General features: G+C 38.8%; 1 protein-coding gene across 1 annotated transcript in view; it reads right to left on the bottom strand.

Annotated features, from left to right (window-relative positions):
- RASGRF2 (Ras protein specific guanine nucleotide releasing factor 2) overlaps positions 1–24,386 on the bottom strand; it is a 236,943-nt gene that overhangs the window by 173,142 nt on the left and 39,415 nt on the right. The gene's annotated exons all lie outside the window — the stretch shown is intronic.

Raw genomic sequence — 24,386 nt, 5'->3', positions numbered from 1 at the left:
AGGGGAAAAAATTTTCACAGCTAATAGGCCTATACTAAAAGTTCATTGAGAAACTATTAGAATAAGAGCAGTGGACAAAATTGTTAGATATAAAATCAATATACAAAAATTTATTGCACTTTGGTATAATATCAACAGACTCAAAGCTTAATTTTGAAAATACAGCATTTGCAACAACAAATACAAATAACTTAAGGCTAAATCTAAGAAAATGTGTTTATCATCTCTATTAAGTAAATTAATCTATAATTTCATCAGCCTTTATTTTTGGTAGAATTTGACAAACTGAATCTGAAATCTGTGCCAGGGGAGAAGCTTTCACTTTAAACCAGTCTATTTGAGGTCGGCATATTAATTACCAAACTGAGACTGTCTGGAAAGGAAATGTGACTGGCGAGTTTTTTTTTTTTTTAAGATTTTATTTATTTATATGGGAGAGAGAGAGAGAAAGAAAATGAGCTGAGGGGAGGAGCAGAGGGATAGAGAGAAGCAAAGTCCCTAAGCAGGGAGCCTAACATGAGGCCTGATCCCAGGAGTCTGGGATCATGACCTGAGCCAAAGGCAGACACCCGTGGCAAGCTTTTTATTATACGAAAATGATCAGAAAATAGACTGGACCTACCCAGGATGTCTTCCTAGGGCATAAAAAGAACCAGTGCCACAGAGCTGCTCTAAGGGTGAGCCAAAGCCAAACAGAGTTCTTTCTTTCATCTCACCTTCCCACCCACCCCCAAAGTTTTGTTTATTCAGTGTGACAGTTATGTACTCACTTTCTTCAAATAAATGTAAAAACTTCGGGACAATAATCCTAGAGATAAGAATTTCCAACTTAAGGGAAAAGAGAGAGAGACAAACCAAAAAACAGTCTCTTAACTACAGTGAACAAACTGATGGTTACCAGGAGGGAGGTGGGTAGGGGAATGGGTAAATGGGTGATGGGGATTAAAAAGGGCACTTGCTGTGATGAGCACAGGGTGACACACAGAAGTGTTGAGTCACTCTATTGTCCACCTGAAACTAATACCACACTGTATGTTAACTCACTGGAATTAAAATTAAAACTTAAGAAAAACAATTTTCAGCACAATTTTACAAAAAAAAAAAAAAAAAAAAAACTGACTAAGAGACTTCTCAGGTTACCTGAGCATAAATCATCAGTCCACTGAGGACTCTGAGTCATGCCTGTGCGATAATCCACCACGCTTCCCACGGACAGTCCTAAGCCCCATAAATGGCAAGCTGTCTTTAGTTCTTAAGCCTCTTGTCCAGCCAGAGGACTAAATGCTAGGAACCAGGGAGCAATAACTTGATGAAAAGGCCACAGAGAATGAGAAGAATTGAGTTTAGCACGGTATTCAATAAAGCTCCACTTAAATTTGAGAGGAAAAAAAGTTAAAACTCAATAATATAACAAATCAGTGTCTTAAAGGTCAATCCTGTAAGTGATGGCATTTCAGTAACTGCTGGCTACTGTCCAAGCCCAGGTGTCCAGTCGAGAGAGAGGAAACGCTCAATGAACTGGCCCAATCTACTGAAAGGCTGCAACCAGGCCCTCGCCAGCAACTGCTACTCTGAAACCCAATTAAAAGTCACCTTTCAAAGACAGCAAGGCAATTATATTAGCAGAGTACATGCAAAGGTTAGGCCATGTCCCACGGCATAACGATGACGGCTTTGAGGTGCACATGTTGCATTTCCAGGAGTTCACTTAACAAATTTGGCTCAACTACAAAAAATTATGTCTTTAAATTCGGCATCTACAATGACAGTGAGTTTCTCTTCCTTTTCTCCCAAGATATCCTCACCTGTCGCCCAAATCTATTTCTCCAGGCAGATTCTCTCCCAGGTGCCGGCCCCATATTTCTCCTATCGACAGCATTTCAGTCAGATCCAAAACTGAATTCATTAACTTCCCTCTCTTCCTTCTACCCCCCCAAGCCTCCTCCTCCTCCCGTCTGCCCACACAACTTTCCTTCTCCTCTTGTCTTTTCTCTGTCCAGTGAATCTTTATTCAATGGTTGCCCCAACTAGGCACCCCAAAGTCCTCTTCAACTCCTCCTCATCACCCTCACATGTGGTTTCACCAAGGCTCTCTTGGAGGACTCTCTTCTGGCTGGTGCCGGCTGTAGTCTGGTGGTGTTCTGGTTCTGCTGCACTGCAGCCACACCAAGGTATCCCTCCCACAGGAAGACGGGCTCTTTCCTCAGCCTCAGGCTACGGCCAGCACCACGGGTGTGAATCCTGACCCCAAGTGGTAACTCAAGAACTTGGGCAAGTCACACTACTTTTCTGAGCCTGAGTTTCTTCCTGGGCATAACAAGGACAAGGACAAAGACCTTACAGGATCAAATCAGCTGACGGGCAGCATTCGCCACACAGTGGGCACTTAACAAATGTAAAGTGTATCTTTGTCATGACACACCTTGTTTCTTCATCCCCAGCCTCTTCTCCACCTACAAGTTCTTACCAAACTTTCATGACTCGTGTCACTGAAATGTCAATCCTCTAAAATCCCTCCTTGGCATCTTCTAGCAAAAAAGAGTCACTCTGTCCTCTGGGTCTTAGTAACCCCGTTTACCCTCTTCTCACATCCTAGCACTGTGCTAGGCACACACAAAGCCCCCAATACTGTTTGATAAACAAATAATCATCAGTAAAGAAACATGAGGTATAATTAAATTAATAAGTTTTCTTCAAACAGCCGCATGTGATGATAAATTTGATGACTATATAATCATATCCAGGCAGCCATCTAGAGAACGGATGTAAAAAGACTGCTTAAACTACCAATATATCTTTTGATCCTAAGTATGAAAAGTCAGAACACCATAATGATCTCACAAACACAGAAGAGCAATAAGAACAGATACCATATGTTGGCAGATTCACCAAAGGTTCTTACCCCCTACCTACGATGACCATAAAATACCAGAAAGACAACAGAATGAACAGATCTAGTACATTTAAATGTTCAGGGTACCTGAACATTTCATTTTTCTGGTTGTTATTATAATGGGTTTGCTGCCGTTTAATGCTATGCATTTTTGCAGAGAGAACAAATGTAACCCAATATGAAAACACAAGCTCACTTAAAACTCTAGTCCCTAAGCTCCTGCAAGTTAGAAACAAATTTATAGCTAACTGTGGCAATTGCTGAGGGATAGTACTACAGGACCACTTCCACTTTCTACATTACTATATTGTTCAAATCATTTACACTAAACACAGCTATATAGCCCCAAAAAATGCTCATTCCATTTTTAAAGTGTTTGAGCCACTTACAACAGATACCTTCAGCTATATAATCAGCAGTAAAGACACCTATTTTAAAAACTATGTTCAGATCTTTTTAATAGAGCCTATATATCAAGAGAAAGTAAATTACATTGGTCAAATCATTGATGTTCAAGGCAGATTAAAAACTACCGTGGTTTTCTTAAAAGTACACAGCAGAAAAAATAATCTCCTTTTAAGAATGCTGTTTCATGCATGCTATTATTTGGATGGTACTGTAGGGTTTTAAATTACTACGTAAGTCCTTGAAATTTTTCACTTTTTGATTAAGAGAACCAACACCAACCCTCTGTCATCAACCACTAAGTCAGAAAATCCTCCAAGTATCCCTTTTCCACTGCCCCTGCCAGGGAGGAGGAATGGGAGATGCCCCACAGGAACCCTTAGTGGTCTTCTCCTCTGGACCTCCCAGTGGCCTGACCCTGTAGGTCAGACACAGGATAGATAAAGGAATGGGTGCCTTCCAAATTGTCCCTGGCTAGGTGACTTACATCCATGGGACTAGGGATCCTGATAGCACAGCAGCCTGGGTGACAGTACCTCTGGGATCACAGCAAGGCTCTACATGGGATAGAGCTCTCCACCCTCACCAGGCCTTGGGGTCTGGCCTCTGAGTCCTTGGAGATGTGTCCCTTTGCAGCCCAGAGCATATTTCTCCTCATTACCCTCATGGGTTGCTATGGCCATCCATCCCAGTCAAAGGGGAGACTCCAAGGTTTAGGATATGGAGATTAATAAAGCTGTGTACAGTGGTCTAGATCCATTTCCAAAGTGATAATGAACTATGTGGTCCTGTTATTCATCCTGTGATTCATTAGCTCCTGCTCTTTCTCTTTCTTTCTGTAACAGCTTGTAGAGTGGAAATGACATACACTCTAAACATTCGATATACTGATGAAATTGAGCTTTATGTGCTCTTATACTACTCATTTTGACTCTGAGAAGTTCAACTTCACTCAGCCTGACAACTGAGCTATCCTTAACATGCGCAGGAACTCCAATTAGTGTTTTCCCAGTATATGACTGGCCCTTCAAAGAGAAAAGTACCCCATCCCTAAGCCCTAGAGGCAGAGACAGATCACTCTAAGTCTGATGTGCGGCCACTGCCATCGCATGAGAGATAAGAGACTGAGAATAATAGTAAGGTGGATATAAAAAAAAATGGGGGGTGAAATACTTCAAGCTTCTTGATAAAATTCTCCTCCTCAAATTCTCACTCCCTTGTATTCCTGTCATTGAAATGTCACTTGTAAGGTACCTCTCTGCCCACGGCATCTGCTTACCATTATGCCAGCTGGTGAGGCACTAACTGAAGAAAAGTCTAAAGCTTTATTCCCTTGATGCAGCTCCAGTGGTATCTAGGAGAGAAAATATTTTACTCTCCAGCCTTAGTGATTGTTTTTATGTACTGGGATCATTTCTTTACCACAGCTCTCTCCCATAGGCACTTTTAGCTCCAAAGAAGATTCTGTGTAAATTAAAGGAGGCTGATTTCCCAACTACTTTATAGACTCCGTCTTTTCATATCATAGTTACATGGTGAAGCTCTTCATAGTTAAAACATGTCAAATCATCCAACCACCTTCTCCAGGTCTTCTTAGACACAAAGATCTAAGATGCTGAAGGCTTCTCTCCTCCCTGTTGGTTTACTGCCTTCGCAACTCTGAGATTTGGAGGCCTTGCCATGGGCATATTTACTTCAGGGCAAGCCGACTTCACAGATTCACACCAGCATCCAAGCCCGCAGTGTGATTCAGAAGAAAGAGCCCCAGGCTAGGAGACATCAGGTTTTTTCTCCTGCCTCTGGAGACAAAGTGTGAACTATGGCAAGTTCTTCTTGTGCTCAGTTTGTTCTTGGGCCAAGGAGAAGATAAGGCCACTTCTACTAATCCCCAGGGTAAAGAGCAAATGCAATAATAGATATCAAAGTGCCTGGGAAGGCACGAAGTACGTGTTGGCATTGCTGTGGGGGTGGAATTGACAGGTCTCACCTGGAAACCAGTCATCTCAAGTCTGCCTAGGACACTGGACTTGGTCCAGATCCACACATCTGTGTAATTCAAATACTCTTTCCTTTTTCTCCAGTGTTCTCAGATAAAAGTACATGGGGAAAAGAAGAAAAGGATGTATTAAAATCATTAGCCAGCACACTAGATACTTGGTAATTAAGAAGACGTCATACCGTTTTTGTTGTGGTGGTTACTGGTTGTTTTGTTCTTGAGGACTTTTTTGTGGTTGTTTGATATTCACGATGCAAAGATTCTTAATTCTCCCAAAGATTTAGAGAGGCGTTATATTTTGAGGCTTCAATGGGACGAGAGAGTTTAACGATTTGTCCCAACAAAGCCAATGCATAGATTGTGAATTTGAAATAATAATTATGGCAAAGTAAAATCCACACTTACGTTGTAATATCAGTATTTAAGAACTGACTCAGAATATATACTCTTCTATTAAGTATATTTTAGGTTTTAGTTAAATAAGAATTTAACTTAGAAACCAGCTCAAGGACTTAGAGTTTAAATGCCTCCTACTGTGGTTTTCTACAACAGGAAAAACACATTGTGTCTGGCTTCCAAATTTCATAAAGAACAGAGTTAAATTAAACTGTGCCCGTTTAAGAATGACAAAGATAAGATGCCAGAAAACCTGTCATTTTAAGAATGGCTAAAAGAACTTGATATATTTGGTTGCTCTTCAAATCTTCAAGAAGCTATCATATAAAAATTGGAACAGAGAAACTTTTCATCAATCAAGGAACCCGAACTCCCATAATCATCAAGTATACTGAAATTTGTGAAAAAGTAAGCATGATGCATTGTGGCTGAAGTCATCATCCCTGACTGGCAAGGGAAAAGCAATGATTTCTCTCATGTGAGACTTCATTAAGTCTCCTATAAGTTCAAGTTCCTCTCCTTCATCTTTCTACTCCAGACAGGGATGGATGTTGTTGAAGATACATCTGATCTGTGTGATTGACTTCACCCCACCTCTAGCCTTCCCGTTTACTTACTATCTCGAGGGAGAGACATCTAACTCTGGTCAGCCTAGAGCCATGGACTGAGTACACTTGAAAATTCAGTCACCATTGTCACAGCCTTCTCTCATAGAAAGATGACTAAACTTTATCACCATGCCAATATCCATTCCATCCTGCTTTCTCATGAACTAATCTAGAGCCCCAAACTTCCAAAATTCTAAATAATGAAATCCACAAAACTCTTTTACTTCATACCATTTTCATCACTTTCTCATTTCAACCATTGATTTTATTTCCCATTTCCCAACCACATTCTCATTGTGCGGAAGCTATAGACAATAAAAAATGTATGCTGTTAATGCCCAGGGTAGTTAGTGCCACTTAGCAGAAAGGAAAATACTTTGACAGACAGTAAGTCCTACAGATTGCTTGCTGCAAGCCTATTCTTGAGGTGCCCTGTCAAAGAGGGACCATGGTTATGCCAAAACATGGGCAGGAAAAATGTGGATAATGAGACAGACTTTTAAGAAGGAAAGTCTTTTATAACATTGTATCAGTTTTATATTGATAATCATCAGTTACATATATCAAATTAACAGGAAACCACGGTTGCATTGATGTTTTTTTAATCAGAAGCACTGTTGCAAAAGTGACCCAAAAAAGAAGTCATTTAAATTCTTATTTCATTTTTTATATTTTAGATGGTAACTATTCAGCAATAATTATTAATATTTAAATTCATTGAGCAAACCTCAAAACTAGAATAATATAAAAGGATTAATGTGTTTAATATAAAGAAGTTTTCTAAATCAATAAGGAAAAGCCAAACACCCTAATAGAAATGTTGGAAAAAGAATATAATATTCAGATGCCTATAAATGAAAACAAACGAACAAAAAATAACACAAGCACATGAAAATATGAAAAAGAAATGCATATTAGTACATTAAGACCACCTTTTTAAATTGTAATTAAAAAAAAAGTCCAGTACTGGGAAATGTGACCATCCTAAGATCTAAAACTGAGAGCTTTTCCCCTAAGGTCAGAAACAATACTAGGATGTCCACTCTCACCACTTTTATTCAATATATTAGTGGAAGTCCTAGACACAGCAATCAGACAAGGAAAAGAAATAAAAGGCATCAAAATGGGTAAGAAAGAAGTAAACCTTTCGCTATTTGCAGATGATGATACTACATATTTAAACCCAAAAGACTGTACCCAAAAACTGCTTCAACTGATAAATGAAATTCAGTAAAGTCACAGGATACAAAACCAAAGTACAGAAATCTGTTGCATTTTTATACACCAATAATGAAGCAGCAAAAAGAAAAATTAAGAAACAATCTTATTTACAATTGCATCAAAAATAATAAGATACCTAAGAATAAACCTAACCAAAGAGGTAAAAGACCTGTTCTCTGAAAACGATAAAATATTGATGTAAGAAATTCAAGATGACACAAATAAATGGAAAGACATCCCATGCTTATGGATGGAAGAACAAATACTGTCAAAATGTCTATACTACCCAAAGCAATCTACATATTTAATGTAATCCCTACCAAAATACTAATGACATTTTTCACAGAACTAAAAAAAACACTCCTAAAATTTGTACGAAACCACAAAAGACCTCAAGTAGCCAAAGAATCTTAAAAAAGAAGAACAGAGCTGGAGGCACCACTATTCTGGATTTCAAGTTATGTTACAAAGGTGCAGTAATCAAGACAGTAAGTTACTGGCACAAAAATAGACACACAGATCCATGGAATGGAAGAGAAAATCCAGAAATAAATCCACAATTATACGGTCAATTAACCTTCAATAAAGCAGAAAGACTATCCAGGGGGGGAAAAAATCTCTTCAACAAATGATGTCGGGAAAACTAGACAGCAACATGCAAAAGAATGAAACTGGACCACTTTCTTACACCACACACAAAAATAAACTCAAAGCGAATTAAGGACCTGAATATGAGACCTGAAACCTGAAAAATCCTAGAAGACAGCACAGGGAGTAATTTCTCTGGCATCTGCCAGCAACTTTTTTCAAGATAGGCCCCCTGAAGTGAGGGAAACAAAAGCAACAATAAACTATTGGGACTGCATCAACTTATAAAGCTTCTGCACAGGTAAGGAAACAACAAGACTAAAAGGCAATCTACAGAATGGGAGAAAATATTTGTAAATAACAAATCCAATAAAGGGTGAGTATCCAAAATAGATCAAGAACTTATAAAACTTATGATGAGAAGGGTTTTTTTGCTAGTATCTCCATACCTAGAAGACAGTTTTAGGTTATAATGATAGGTCTATATGTGCATTTTTGTAAAATACCTGTGTTTGTTGTGGACAGGTTCATTATTTTGCAACATCTAAGCTTTCCAGATGTCCTGAGGTGATAATGTATGATAAAATGTACAGCTAGTAAATTAACCAATGTATTAGTTTCTTTTTGTTATAACTGATAGGAAAGAAGCACCTTGGACATCTCTGAGAAATGTACATCTGGACTTATTCATTAGGTTGGCAGGAGAGGGGCAGAAGGAAGTATAGAGGGAAAGATGTATGCAGATGTGTTCGTATCTACATTTTAACAATAACCGTTAATGTGTGTGCATCTCTTTTGGCTGTACTGTAAGAATATATTATGTGATTCAATGGAAACATACGTCCTTGCTAATATTTGAATAGTACAGATTGGATAATGAATTCTTTTAGAAGCATTATGCATTGCATACTTTGTTACCTTAAAACTCATTTTTAATTGAACATTAAGACAGTGCAGTATTTTAACTGTAATTCTGCCCATATCTTTATCTAGAGGCCTGTTGCCATTTTTGTCTTTTATGAAATTTTTGTCACCAAGAAAGGTAGGAATATATTTTTTCCTTTCAGGTTGAGTTGGTGTAGTGTTTGTTGGTTAACAAAATACTCATAGCTTTGAGACTTTGAAATGGTAAACATTCATGGTGTGTAAAAATGATACATAACTGTAGGATCTTATTTACATTAAAATACTCAGTTATTGGATGCCTGGGTGGCTTAGCGGTTAAGCGTCTGCCTAAGCATCTGGGGTCCCAGGATCGAGTCCCTCGTTGGGCTCCCTGCAGGGAGCCTGCTTCTCCCTCTGCTTCTGTCTCTGCCTCTCTCTCTCTCTCTCTCTCTCTCTCTCTCTCTCTGTCTGTACCTCTCATGAATAAATAAATAAAATCTTTTTAAAAAACCAAAATAATAAAATAAAATGCTCAGTTGTGTAGATACACTCATGGGACCTAGAAGCCAAACTATAAACTGCAAGTGATTATGGATGACTTTGTTTGCTTCTTGTGTTTTTCAGTTTCCTTTTATGTACATGTTAATTTTTAAAAGACAAAATTTTTGAAACTAAAAAAAAAAAGAGGGAGAGAACTTATAAAACCCAACACCCAAAAAACAAATAATCCAATTAAAAAACGGGCAGAAGGCATGGACAGACATTTTTCCAAAGAAGACATTCAGATGGCCAAGAGACAGCGAAAAGACGTTCAACATTGCTCGTCAGGGAAAGGAAAATCAAAACTACAGCAGAATCACCTCACACTGGTAAAAAGAGCTAAAATCAAAAACAAAGGAACAAGAGTTGTCGAGGATGTGGAGGAAAAGGAACCCTCATGCACTGTTGGTGGGAACACAGACTAGTGCACCCACTGTGGAAGATAATATGTAAGCCCCTCAAAAAAGTAAAAAGAGAACTACCCTATGATCCAATAATTTCACTACTGCATATTTACAAAGGACTTAGTCAAAGAGATACATATGCACCCTTATGTTTTTGGCAGCATTATTCACAATAGCCAAGATACGGAAGCAGCCCAAGTGTCCATCAATTGATGACTGGATAAAGAAGATGTGGTGTACAATGGAATATAATTCAGCCGAAAAACAGAATGAAATCTTCCCATCTGTCACAAATCTTCTCATGGATGGAGTTAGAGATTCTAATGCTGTGTGAAGTCAGTCAGAGAAAGACAAATATAAAATGTCACTCATGTAGAATTTAAGAAACAAAGCAAATGAGCAAACAGAAAAAAAGGGAGAGAGACAAACCAAAAAACAGACTCTTAACTATAGAGAACAAACTGATGGTTACCAACTGATGGTTACTGATGGGGAGATGAAATAGGTGATGGGGATTAAGGAGTTCACTTGTCATTATGAGCACTGGGTGATATATGGAAGTGTTGAAGTACTGTACACCTGACACTAATATTACACTGTATGTTAACTAACTGGAACTAAAATAAAATAAAAATAATTTCAAACTCTAGTCAATTAATGAATTAATTAATAATCATGTTTGCTAAGAATAGTTCAAGAGTACTCCCAGGAATAGTTCTTATTTTACATATTAAGTGTCAAAGCAGGCAATAAAATAACACACTAGCAGAATTCAGTTGCTGCCTACCACAGGGAAGACAGAGTTCAGAAACAGAGTATGAAACAAATTTTGTAAAAAGAAATTAATATCTATACCTAGAAAAGCACTGGCATAAAAAGAGCAAGAGACATAAAGGATAGATAAAGTTTACATAAAATTTAATGCTTTTGTAAGATAAAAGATACATGAGCAAAGGTAATAATAGACTATGAGGAGTTATTTGTGATGCAAATTGCTGACAATTAATTATAATTCTTATGCATAATCAATACGGAAAATAACCCATAGGAAAATAGGTAAAACTATAAATAAGCAAATTACAAAATAGAAAATAAAAGCTTCCAGGGGTACCTGGGTGGCTCAGTCCGTTAAGCATCTGCCTTCAGCTCAGGTCCTGATCCCGGGATCCTGGGATTAAGCCCCACATCAGATTCCCTGCTCTGTGGGGAGCCTGCTTCTCCCTCTCCCTCTGCCCCTCTTCCCTCGTGTTCTTGCTCACTCTGCTCACTCTCTCTTAAATAAATAAATAAATAAATAAATAAATAAATAAATAGGGTTTTTTTTAAAAGAAAACCTTCCAATGGAATGAAAATATTCTCAACCTCACTAGACCTTAGAAAATGCCAATTAAAAACTGAAATATGATTTTCATCCATCAGGTAGGGTACTATGAGAACAGCTTTACAATATAAGTATTACTGAGCATAAGGAGATATGAAAACATTGATAAACATTGGTGAGAAAACATTGATAAGAACTGACTTAGAAGAACTGTTTGACAATATCTATTAAAATTTTAAATGATTTTCTGGTTTCAATTTAGCAGAGTAGCTTTTATTAAACTAATCTTCCAGCAGAAACAATTATGAACTCACACATACAGAAAGAGAGAGAGAGAGAAAGTAAAAGGGGCAAAATGTTCAGAACTGGGGAATCTGAGTAAAGAGCATATAAAGAGCTCTTTGTATGACTTACAATTTTACTAAAGTTTAAAATAATAACAAAATTTAAAGTTATTTAAAGGCTAGGTTGTAAGGGGCACCTGAGTGTCTCAGTTGGTTAAGCATCTGTCTCTAGGTTTTGGTTTGGGTCGTGATCTCTGGTTTATGAGATCTAGCCCTAGATCAGGCCCTGGGCATACAGCCTGTTTGGGATTCTCTCTCTCCTCTCTCTCTGCCCTACACCCTGCATGCTAGCTCTCTCGAAAGAAAGAGAAAAGAAAGAAAGAAAGAAGAAAGAAAGAAAGAAAGAAAGAAAGAAAGAAAGAAAGAAAGAAAGAAAGAAAGAAAGAGAAAGAAAGAAAGAAAAAGAAAGAAGAAAAGAACAAGAAAGTTAGGATGAGAGAAGGTAAACTTATAGTCCTATCTCCAGGTATTTGTGGATCTCCTCCAAAAGTTCAGACCACCTATAACACTAGACTTCTTTTGAACATATGACACGCAATGCAGAGATCAATATTGTGTTAATAAGTAAAAAAATTGATATTAAAACCAATAAGACTAATGCAACCAGTCCTTTAATTCAAAAGAAAAATAAATAGGGTGCCTGGGTGGCTCAGTAGGTTGAGCGTCTACCTTCAGCTCAGGCATGATCTCCATGGTCCTGGGATGGAGCCCCCTGTCAAGCTCCCAGCTCAGCAGGGAGCCTGCCTCTTCACCTCCCTCTGCCTATAGCTAGCTCCCCTTGCTTTTACTCTCTCTCTCTCTTTCTCTCTCTGTCAAATAAAGAAATAAAATTTGGGGATCCTTGGTTGGCTCAGCAGTTTGGCGCCTGCCTTTGGCCCAGGGCACGGTTCCAGAGTCACGGGATCGAGTCCCATGTTGGGCTCCTCCATGGAGCCTGCTTCTCCCTCTGCCTGTGTCTCTGGCTCTCTCTCTCTATCATGAATAAATAAATAAAATCTTTAAAAAAATTTGGGGGGAAAAGGAAGTATATGTAATATCTTTTATATATAATGTGTATGTCTGTAAGTGCATAAAGAAATATACTGAAAACACATAGTAAATAAAAGAATATTTAAAAGCATATCCCATCATCAAGTAATTCTACTTCCGTGAAAAAAAGTCATGTGCTCAAAGAGCACATAGAAGTATGTTCATTCCAATACCATGCAATAGCAAAAGAAGCAACAATCTAAATGTCTATCAATAAAAGGATGGCTAATTAAACTACAGCATACCATGCATCAGTAGTTTAAAAGAGTTCCATATGTACCAATATGAATAAGGCAATAAAAGCAAGCTAGAGAATAAATACAGAATTAGCACTTATGAAAAAGCGTTATTAAAATAAGGGGAAGGCAACATACCAAAATGTTAACAGTAGCTACCCCTGAGTAAGCACCTGCTTTTTTTTTTTTTTTAAAGTAAGTTCTACCTTCAATGTGGGGCTCGAACTCACGACCCTGAGACCAAAAGTCACATGCTCCAGTGACTGAGCCAGCCAGGCACCCCTATCTTCTTACTCATACATTTTATGCATTTTCCAAATTAGCCATAATGAGGATATTCATTTTAAAGACAAATAGAGGGCAGCCTAGGTGGCTCAGTGGTTTAGCGCCGCCTTCAGTCCAGGGCGTGATCCTGGGGACGTGGGATCGAGTCCCACGTCGGGCTCCCTGCATGGAGCCTACTTCTCCCTCTCCCTGTGTCTCTGCCTCTCTCTGTGTGTATCTCTCATGGATAAATATATAAAATCTGAAGAAAAAAAAAGCAAGCAAAAAAAAAAGACAAATAGAGTTCTATGTGTGGAAAAGACATAAAGATACTCAGGGCCTATTAGGCATTTTCCAGCTTTAAAACAAACAAATATGTTGAAGCACAGCCAAAAAAGGAAGGCTATTTGGTACATATTTATTTATAAGTAGAAAAATATACAGTGAATTGCTGGAAACATTTATGTAAATAAAAGGACTTGAAGCACATCTGGTGAACATGCCTGGCTATTAAATACCATAGGAGGAGGATTAGAAAGGGAGCTTAAAATGTTGCCTAAATGTGAACTATTATTGATGGTTTTGCTGGGCCTCTTTCCCTAGAAAGATTTTTAATATCAAAAATACATTTTCACTTCATTTGCTGATAGCTTAAGGCTTATAGCTGTCAGACATTTAGAAGAAGATGACAGTCTCAAACCTCCAATAATCAGAATGGCTAAGAAGACCAAACTTCTGGGCTGGAAAAGAAAACTAAGATACGGACATGGGCGTGCATTAGTTTAAGCTTTGTATTTTTGCTGCCTCTCTAAAATCTTCAAAAACCGAAAACTCTCTCAAATTCTCCAAAGTACTCTGTCTTTAATTCAGCTTATGCTAAATTTTATTTCTCTTCAGAGAATATATAGCAAATAATCCAGTCTGTGCCTTATGCATTTGTGTGTGTGTGTGTGTGTGTTTTTTTCATCATGAAAATGCAAGCCAAATACCACGGCTTTTGTCTACCACCTATGTACATTACTTACCCCTTCTGGAAAAGTTTATTTTTTTCTTATCCACGAAAATAATACATATATATCATGTAAATATAGGAAGTATAGAGAAGTAAAATTGGAGGGGAAAATTCATCCATAATCCCAACATCATTCAAAAATAACCACTGTTAAATTCTGATGTATTTCATTCCAGCCTATTTTCTAAAACCATCTTAATATAGTTGAGCACATGCTGCATATATGCAATGTTATTCCAGTGTTTCTCACGTCACATGATAACCAAAATACTTTTTCCATGTTACTTAAAATGTGGTAAACATTTATAAAGCTTGTATGACGTTATATAGAAAGGATATACTACTGTTTATCTAAATGTAGTTACCTATTTTTGAAACATTTAGAAGGTTTTCAATTATTCCCCATAACATCTTGGTACATAAAATCTTTATTTGAATTTTGAGTTAGTCAACTGGTTGAGATTCTCATGAATAAGCAAAAGATATGAGTAGTTTATTTTTTTAATCTGTTTTTAAATTTTCTTTAGGGATCTTTGCTCCACCTATTTGCCACAGTTGATGTGAGGCTGTGTATGACAGATCTGATAGCTACTCAACGATACTCACACCACCATTTCAGCAACTGAGTGGCTCCATCTGTGGTACTCTAACTAGAAATTATAAGCAACTGACTATTCCCAACTGTCTAAGAGCTTACACTCTCAGGAGAGCGTCTTTAACCTGGGCAGCATATGAAAATATTTATGCCTACATGGCTGGGCATAATAATAATAATGAACATCTATTTAGTGCTTAACATATGCCAGGCATTGTGCTAAGATTCCTTCTGCATTTTCTCATTGAATGCTCACAATGACCCACGAGTTATCCCCATTTTACAGATGAGGATATAGGCTCATAGAGGCATAATGGCCACTCCCAATCTGCCTGGGCATGTGTCCTACGCTGTAGGCCCAGGAGAAGTAATGGACTCATACTCTCCACCCACACTCTGTTCCCTATTCTCTGTCATGAAAACTTTATATGTGGCAAAGCTAACCAGGTTGCATGAGTCCAAAACTCAGGACTCTGACTCAGAGGTCTACTCTAAGTGGACACTCCAAAGGACAGACCACATGAGAAGGAAGAAATAGATGGGCTGGATCCTGGACAGACAACATGTCCAGAAAACAAACTCCCCAAAATTATCAAATCTACACAGTTCTATTCTGTTCTTGAATTTTATAATGCTCCTATCTGCTGCCTTACCCATTTCTATCCTCATGACTAATCTCAACATCAATGGATTTAGAGACATAAGTGCTACCAAAGGAAAAGAGATAAGGAGGGAAAAAGAGAAAGAAGAATGGAGGAAGAAATTCATTAGATATTTATCAACCACTTTGCAGGTATGCAATATATATATATTGCATATATATATATGCATATATATATGCATATATATATGCATATATATATATGTATGTATTTCACCACATTCTGGTCTGAAGGACATTGCAATTCAGCCAAAGAGCCAAATCAAGCTCACAAATCAATTAAATAACAATATAAGATTAAACAGGGGGACGCCTGAGTGGCTCAGTGGTTGAGCGTCTGCCTTTGGCTGAGGGCGTAATCCTGGAGTCCCAGGATCAAGTCCCACATTGGGCTCCCTGCATGGAGCCTGCTTCTCTCTCTGCTTATGTCTCTGCCTCTCTCTCTCTCTCTGTTTCTCTCATGAATAAATAAAATCCCTTTTAAAAAAAAGATTAAATAGCAGGGCAAGATGTGTCAAAGTGCTAAAATAAGCTGTATGAAAATAGCAACCATCATCTTCATTTTTTTCAGATTAATATACATTTGCAATAGTCGATCCTGTATATTAGACCATGCCTATTAGATTTTTGTCCTATTAGGGAGTGTTTACCATTGAGGAAGACAGTAAATGTTCCAAGAGCTCATTGAGCAAATAGATCAAAATACATCTGAGTCTCTCCCAAAGGCTAAGTCCCAGATAAGAAGGATGATCCAGACTATGAAATCTAAGTGTGAGCAGACTGGCAAGTATGAGGCAGAGGTCCCTTGTGGATGGCACTTTTAGAACCTCTCATTGCTGCCACCACCAAGGGATGTGGAAGTCTTGCTGCTCTTCCAACTTATGCTTCCATCCCCTACTCACCCCCTCCCAAATGAGGGAGGCCCATGTGACCTGCTTGCTCAGCATTTGACAGTCAGTGAGCTGGCTTCCTCTGTGGGTGAGGTCACTGCTTTGAAGAGCAGCAAGAGGCCACACTTCCACCTGTGTTGTACCTGCAACTAAGAGGGCGAGGCTAGCAGTACTCATGGAGAGGTGGCGGATCTTAACAGTCAACCTCGCTCATCCTAATGCCAGCTTCCCTGGGTTCAGGTCACATTAATGTCCCTTGCGAACTTACATGTATATCCTTGTGCAAGTCGCTTAATTTCTATGTGGTTCAGCTTTCTCATCTAAAAATGTGGGTAACTGCCTTGGCTACCTCACATAGTTACTGTGAGAATTGCATGAGTTCTTACAAGTAAAGGACTTCTGTACACGGCAGTATTTTCAGTAACAAACTTGGATTTGCCTCACTCTTTATTTGCAGGGCCTGAGTACACAGGTTCAATATCAAGCTTCGGCTGCACTGTCACATATTCAAGGAGCGAGGTATGCCCAGATTAATAAAATGTCCTTTGCTATTCATTAGACTGGATATTCCTCCGCACGTGGTCTATTGGCAAAAGCCCTAAAGGACAAAGAGAATCCAAACACTTAACAGAAGGGCTCTACGTTGTCTCAATCTATTTATCCAATTTTAAAGAGTCGCAGGAATTACTAAGAAATAAAATAAATTTTAAGCTACAGATAATAGAGATTTATTATGTTTTCTTAAACTGGAACCATGAGATAATTTTTTTAAAAGATTTTATTTATTTATTCATGAGAGACACACAGAGAGAGAGAGAGGGAGACAGGCAGAGGGAGAAGCAGGCTCCACGCAAGGAGCCCAACGTGGGACTGGATCCCAGGAGTCCAGGATAAAGCCCTGGGCCAAAGGCAGGCACTAAACCTCTGAGCCACCCAGGGATCCCCCCATGAGACAATTAAAGGTGTGTTTTGTAAGGATTAATCTGACAGCTATATAAATCTTCTGTAGGAAATTGTCTACATTCATTCAAAACAGGGCTGTTATTTTTTTTAAAAGCACACATTTTCCAGCCAGATGTTTAAGGACTCTGCATATAGTACTAAATTTCATCAAAGCAAGAACTGTGACTTTGATCTCTTTAATACTAGTGCCTACCAGTGCCTGACCTATAATAGGTGCTCTATAATATTGACTGAATAAATACAAAACAATATTTACTATAACCAAAAGTGAGAAAGTTGTGTTTAATGGCACACGTTTGTTTTTTTTAAAAAAGGGGGTGGGGTGGGGCAGTAAGGGAATGCATGCCTAGCTAACTCCCACTGCAGGAAGAGGGTGATGGTGCCCCCAGGAATCAACACTGGGGCTCTCTGAAAGCCTTGGTGCCAGTAGGGAAGGGAAACTTCAGCCTCAGGACTCAGCTTGGGAAAGGTCCCAGAAACAAATGGCCCCTAGAGAAGAAGGGCCTGCTCTACCGTACAGCTGGTCTCTCAAGAACCAGAAAGGGTCAACATAAATTCTCAAGTTGCTGAGTATGGAAACCAGGAAATAGGCAAAAGGAAACTTAAATTCAACAGCCTTCCTTCCAACACAGGAAAGAATCCCAGGAGCATGTTTTCTGGGAAGACTTGGTAAATTTGAAATACAATCAGAAACACTATGAACAGACTACATTGTGAAAAGAATAAGCATGTGATTTTGATGGCATCTGAATCAGTCAAAACACAGGAAGAGGAAATGGATGAGCTGCCCTGTGCCATGAAACTGATTTTAACTCATATACAGCCTCACATCTGTCTACTGTGTACAAATCTTTCTACTCACTACTCTAACTGAAACACACTTTTGGAAACACCTTTTCACTTCCAAAATTGTTGTGGCTTTCCCAAAGTCATTTATATCGAAAGACTTCCACTCTCAAATATCCTCCGATCAGAATACAAGTGAAAACAAGAGGAGTCTGTGGGTAATCAAAACAGGATCTCAACAACAACAACAAAAAACTGAACTGAGTATGATCACACTCCAATAAATAAAAAAACAGCCTCAAGTGGGAAAAAGTCTGACAGGAAATACAACAAAATGTTCAAGTAGATGTCTGTAATACAAATCTGAACAATTCTCATCTATAGTCATTTGTTTTTTTAAAGGAGCACTTACTTATTTTTATTGAAAAACATACATTTAACTAAATAAATATTTAAGTCCAAGTTATTTTCAAACTAGGACAAAACAAACAAAACAACAAAAACAAAAACAAAAACAGCCATCCAGGGACATTAGGTGTGGTTTATTATTTAGACCTCTCTGGAAATATTTTCCTTCATATTTTCAGAGCCTTTTATTGTCACTCAGGAAACTCTTTTAACTTGGAAGTAACCTTAAAAGATTTTCCAATAAAAACTATCTCATTCTACAGCCCAGGAAATAGAGTGAATTTCCTAACAAATGATCACTAAGGGGCTGACCTGGAACTCTGACCCACAATTCCTGCCTCCTTTTCAATGCTCTCTCCAACACTGAGTCTACATGGGAAAGCAATCCCTTCAGTTTCCAGACAGAAAGAAAAAAACACTGCAAAATATAACATCTCTCCACTCCTGGCTATATATCCAAGAGAAATGAAAATCTGTGTCCATACAAAAACTTGCGTATGAATGTTCACAGAAGGCATTATTTTAATAGCCAAAAACTGGAGACAACTCAAATATATATAACAATTAATGAAGGGATAAACAATATGGCATATCCATAAAATGGAATATTATTCAGTCATAAAAAGGAACAGAGCACTGATAACATGCTATATATGTACATGGATGAGCCTTAAAACATTATGCTAAATGAAACAAGCCAATCATAAAGGACTATATATTACATGATTCCATTTATAGAAAATGTCCAGAAGAGGCAAATCTATAGAGACAGAAAATAATAGCTGCCTAGGGCTGCAGGGGGTGAGTTCAGGCGGGTTAGGTGGTGATAGCGAAGGGATGAGAAGTTCCTTTTTTGAATATAACAAAAATGTTCTTTAATTCTTTGTGGTGATGAGCGCAGATGAAAACAAATACTAAAAATTTATCAGCACGCACTGCATTTCTGTTCCAAGTAAAGAACAATACTGATGATGTCACATGATGGAGAAAACAACCATCTATGTAGCTTATGATTTCCATCAGGGCATTACATCTTTTCCGTATTTGTTTCTCTGGAACTGGTTGTCGCCTAGGCTCTGGGACTCCTGTCTCTATCCGTTAAGAGGGTAAATTCTCCAGAACCATTTCAACTGAGAAAATAACCAGTTTAAATAATTGCATGTATCATCTTGTGGAACAAGCCAGGTTCGGCCTAGAGGGCCACCTCCTTTAAAGAATGATATATTAATCCAAAGGTATGAAATGAACCCGCTCTCAATGGCAATACCATGTGATTGGGTGTCTGGTGATTCTCACTCACAGGCCAGTTAGTAGAATGTTGCTATTGGACATGCAGGCTCATGACCTGACACCACACCTGAAACAGCCTCTTAGTGAGCCCCATCTCTCACCCACCCACCAAGAGTCCAGGAACTCACTGATAAAGACCACTCTGAAACCAATATAACACTGTATGTTAACTATATTGGAATTAAAATTAAATTTAATTTAGAAAAAGAAAACAAAGACCACTCTGCAATCAAGAAGTCAATCGCTGGCCAGAAATACAAGGGTGTGAAAGTAATGTTCCACACCTTATCATAGTTCTCATCAAGGAGGAGACCTAGAATCCAAGTGCATCCAGAACTCAGAAGCTGAGCACTACTCTTCCTCCACTGTTAAATGACAGGAAACTGCTCATTGTGTACAAGTTCAGCAGCAAGGGAAAGCTTTATTCTGGCCACAGGCCTCAATCATTCCAGAGAACCTCAAATGATCTTAGGCTCTGGCCAGGCCTTCCTGCCAACATTAGCACAAACACAAGACACACAGGTCAACTCCCAGGCTTCATTTCACCAATGGCTCTGTGCCAGGGACCCTGTTTTCAGGCGGCAATTTTTAAAGGAGTTTTTAAAGGATGGTGAAGGAAACAAACAAACAAACAAGCAAATAAGAGGACAGTGAAAATGTGTACAACTGACTGGCACCGTTGTTAAGGTTAAATGAGCAGAGTCTAGGCAAAGCCTCTAATCATTATTTCTAGGACTCTCTTCAAAGATCTAAGACAATGGTAAATGTGTCAGAAAGCTCAGCTTGCCCCAGTTTGGGGAGAAAAATATAGGCTTCTTTTTCCTAAATTGATTCAGAAAAAGTAGATATTCTGTTTCTTTAGGCCTACAGTTCAGCCTAAGAACTGACCCATGTTGAATAGATTTCTACTTCGCTACCTGAATTTAAAACAAATTGTTTTCATACAACTGTATCTGTCAATTTTACCCCAACAAAGCTGAAAAAATTGTTTTTATGAATAAGCCTTAAAATCCAAACCAACTTATTTTTCCTTTATTAAAAAAAAAAAACTGTCAGCGTGCCTAGGTGATTCAGCTAGCATCTGACTCTTGATTTTGGATCAAGTCTTGCTTTCAGGATTGTGAGATCAAGCCCCACGTCAGCCTGCATGCTGGTCGTGGAGCTTGTTTAAGATTCTCTCCACCTCCCTCCAAACAAAAAGCAATTGTCTCTTTATGATATATTAAAAAAAAAAACTGAGATAGCTACTTTCCTCTGATAAGTAATCAATTACTTAGACCAAATTCATGCCCACTGGACAAAGTAGTTCAAGGGACTCTGATAGTTTCCATCTGTTCGAAGTCCTCCAAAAAGCTATTTGTATCCATGCAGTCTAATGACCAAAGCCAGTTATGGCATTCTGTTTGCCAAACCTGTCATAATAAATGTAATACATTACTGATAATTTATTCCCAAGGAAAATGACAATCCCTTTTCAAATCTATTTCACCATGTCTAGTGAGATAACATCCTGCAGTCTTCTGGGAGGAAAAATGGCTTAATTACCAAATTTCTATATCTATACAATGTGTACTCTTATTTACATGGACTCTATATCTCATAAGTACCAAGGCACTTTAGATTGTTACTAAGTAGATTGTAGTGAGATGGGTTATTCTTTTACTTCTTCCAAAGATACAAATTTACTCAGTAGCAAGCATAGGCCCTTCCTTTTAATATCATATAATCACTCCATTACAATGACAAAATTGCGGCCTCTGAGCCACAGAAAATATTAAAATGGATAGGTCACCACAAGTTACTGTTTGGATGCTCCTTAACTATCCCCCAGTTAGTTTTTTACTTCATCATCAATCATTTAAAAACAGGTGGCAAATGAATGGCATGTCAACTGCCATCTAGCTATGCTAGGAAATACTTTGATCAAAACATAGCACTAAATGTAGGATCCAAACACAAATGCAGGAAAGAAAAGCAAGTAAACAACTAGCTTTGTTTATAGATTGAAAAAAAAAAAAGGCCCTGAATATAAAGTTGATAAATTAGATAACTACTCCCTCTATTAATGGAAATGGGCATTAAATGTTAAAAGTGCCACCTATACAGCAAAACTAGAAGGAAAAGTTCATTGATACTCCTTTAGAAAACAGACTTTCCACTGAACATACACAGAAGTTTGCCAACTGGACTACTGATGCAAAATCATTTGCTAAAAACTACAGTGGTAACCAAATTATCTAATTCCGCGTGGAGATGGCTCTTCATAAACTGTCAGAAGAACCCATTTCCAACTGAAATGTATGAACAGTGTCCACCCACTCCCTAGAGGCCACCAGTTCTGTCGCCATTGAAAAGGACACAGAAGACAAAGATCTTGTTCAAACTGGCAGATGAGGGAAAGCCCATATTTCCCTTCTGTGTAACACATATTTCTAAGTGTCCACCACATGGCCAAAACTATACTGGGAAACGTCTGTCTTTCAATATGAGACACTTTTCCTCTCAGCTCTCAAGGAAGTTACAACCCTGCAGGCAGGAAAGTCACCATTCAAACCCATCATTAATTCAGAGTATCTTATCCTGGGTTAAAATTATCATTGAGAAGACTTACGTAATAAAGACAGGCTTCATTCACAGATCTAATTTAAAAAAAAAAAAAAAAGGACTGCTGGGGCACCTGGGTGGCTCAGTGGTTGAGGATCTGCCTTCGTTTGACTCAGGTCATGATCCCAGGGTCCGGGGATCGAGTCCCACATGGGGCTCCCTGCAGCCTGCTTCTCCTTCCGCCTATATCTCTGCTTCTCTGTTTCTCATGAATAAATAAATAAAATCTAAAAAATAAAATAAGAAATAATAATAATAATAAAGACTGCTGCTGGAAGGCTATTGGCTGAGTAGCAATTCTACTTCCCAGAAGTGAAAGCATACTAACTACAGAGGAAGGAAGGAAGGAGGGAAGGAGGGAAGGAAGAAAGGCAAAGCAAGCAAGTCCTGTGGACCTCAAATATCATCTCAATGTTGGTCTCTTTAGAACAGCCCTCCCTCACCACGGCTGCACACATCCGCAGTCTGGTAGACATGCCCAATCTATTTAAATGGTAAATGAGAAAAAATAGAAAACTGTGATAACATTCAGTGGTGCCTAAGTCGGCTATGCAACAATTCATCACGCTCGCAACTCTCAGATCCTCCTGTTTGAAATACATAGCTTCCAATTCATGGAGGCAAGATACAGCAGCAAGAAACTGATGTCCAGTTATGCCTGTTGTCCTGGTTTCACCTGCAGCCTTTCTTGGGGTTTGCTCAGATAATACGGCGTCAGGTCTGCAGCTCCGTTTGAATTTAGTTGGGCAGCAACATTACTGATGGTACTTATCTGTACTTTGTGTACTATATTGAAGAAATCCAAACTGAACAAAGCCTTTCTTTGAGGAGTCCCTAGCAAGCAAGGTACACAGAACACAACCAAGACAAGCTACCCTATGAAAGTTTCCTGTATTCAGATCCTGCTCCTGCACCATCAGAGCTGTCTGCGTTGCTTTGATAAACTGGCGATGGGTAAAGTCAGATATGCCTTTGACACTTGAACTTCTACTAAGCAAAAACTGAAAACTATTGCTAGTGACTTGGAATGACAGCCTGATTTTTTTTAAGTAAGTTTTTTTTTTTAAGTAAGTTGTTCAAAAGTAAGCTAGATCCTGCTTTTCCATAATGGAAAAGAAAGTATAAACTGAGGTCGTGGCTCAGTTGGAACTTTCAACCTAAACAGGGACATGTAATCTCTCCAGAATAGCATCCACAGGGTAGGTAGATGTCTCATGTGGTGGCTCAGGACTCCAAATGTGAGTCTTCCGTAAGCCACCCCAGACCAGGCATAAGCACACGGATCAAGAAGCCATCTGAGAAGGGGCTCCTCCAGCCCCAGCTGTCAATCCCAGTCATTCCAGACCCACGTGTTCCAGTCCCTCATGATCCCTGTGGAGGCCCCAGACATTGTGGAACCGAGAAGAGCCAATCCTGCTTTGGCCCTTCTGAATTCTTAACCCAAAGAATCTGTGAACATAATAAAATGACTGATGTTCTATGCTGACAAGACTTGGCCAGGAAGGCTGTTATGAAACAACCCCTCTCCGCTTTTCTCAATCCAGGGCACAGAGCTCAAGAAGTTTATCGGCAGACCCAAACAAAAAATAAAGCAAAAGCACACATTAAAAAGGGGGGGGGGCTCCTCTTTAAAGACATTGAACTGAGGAGAACTGAAGCAGCTAGCCAGGATATATGGTGCTCCCAGAATGAAAACTGTTATTAAAATTTTGGCTTTGGGGGGAAGGTGGTTATGAGGGCAGTATGTGGTAGTGAGCTCCCTGCCTGATCCCCAAAAAGGGAAGATTGCCCCAAACCTGGAAAAAGAGAGCCCAGTCAGCCTTTTTGGTTCTGTCATGTTAAATCAGAATGGGTGAACAAACCTCAACCTCTGAATCTTGCTTCCTTCCTAAAACCCTACTGCATCAGTTAAGATCCCAACAGGAAACGAGTGGGACAGATACAGTAATTTTGGTTCTCTTTATAAAACTGAGGAAAACAGTGTGCAGTTAAGTGAAGGACTAGCACCCTTCTCTCTAAGCTCAAAGAGACAAGAGTAACCAAATCA

Source organism: Nyctereutes procyonoides, unplaced genomic scaffold (genome assembly GCF_905146905.1).
Source record: "Nyctereutes procyonoides isolate TBG_1078 unplaced genomic scaffold, NYPRO_anot_genome, whole genome shotgun sequence".
In the NCBI taxonomy this organism is placed as follows: domain Eukaryota; kingdom Metazoa; phylum Chordata; class Mammalia; order Carnivora; family Canidae; genus Nyctereutes; species Nyctereutes procyonoides.
This window is presented reverse-complemented; position numbering and strand designations above follow the sequence as displayed.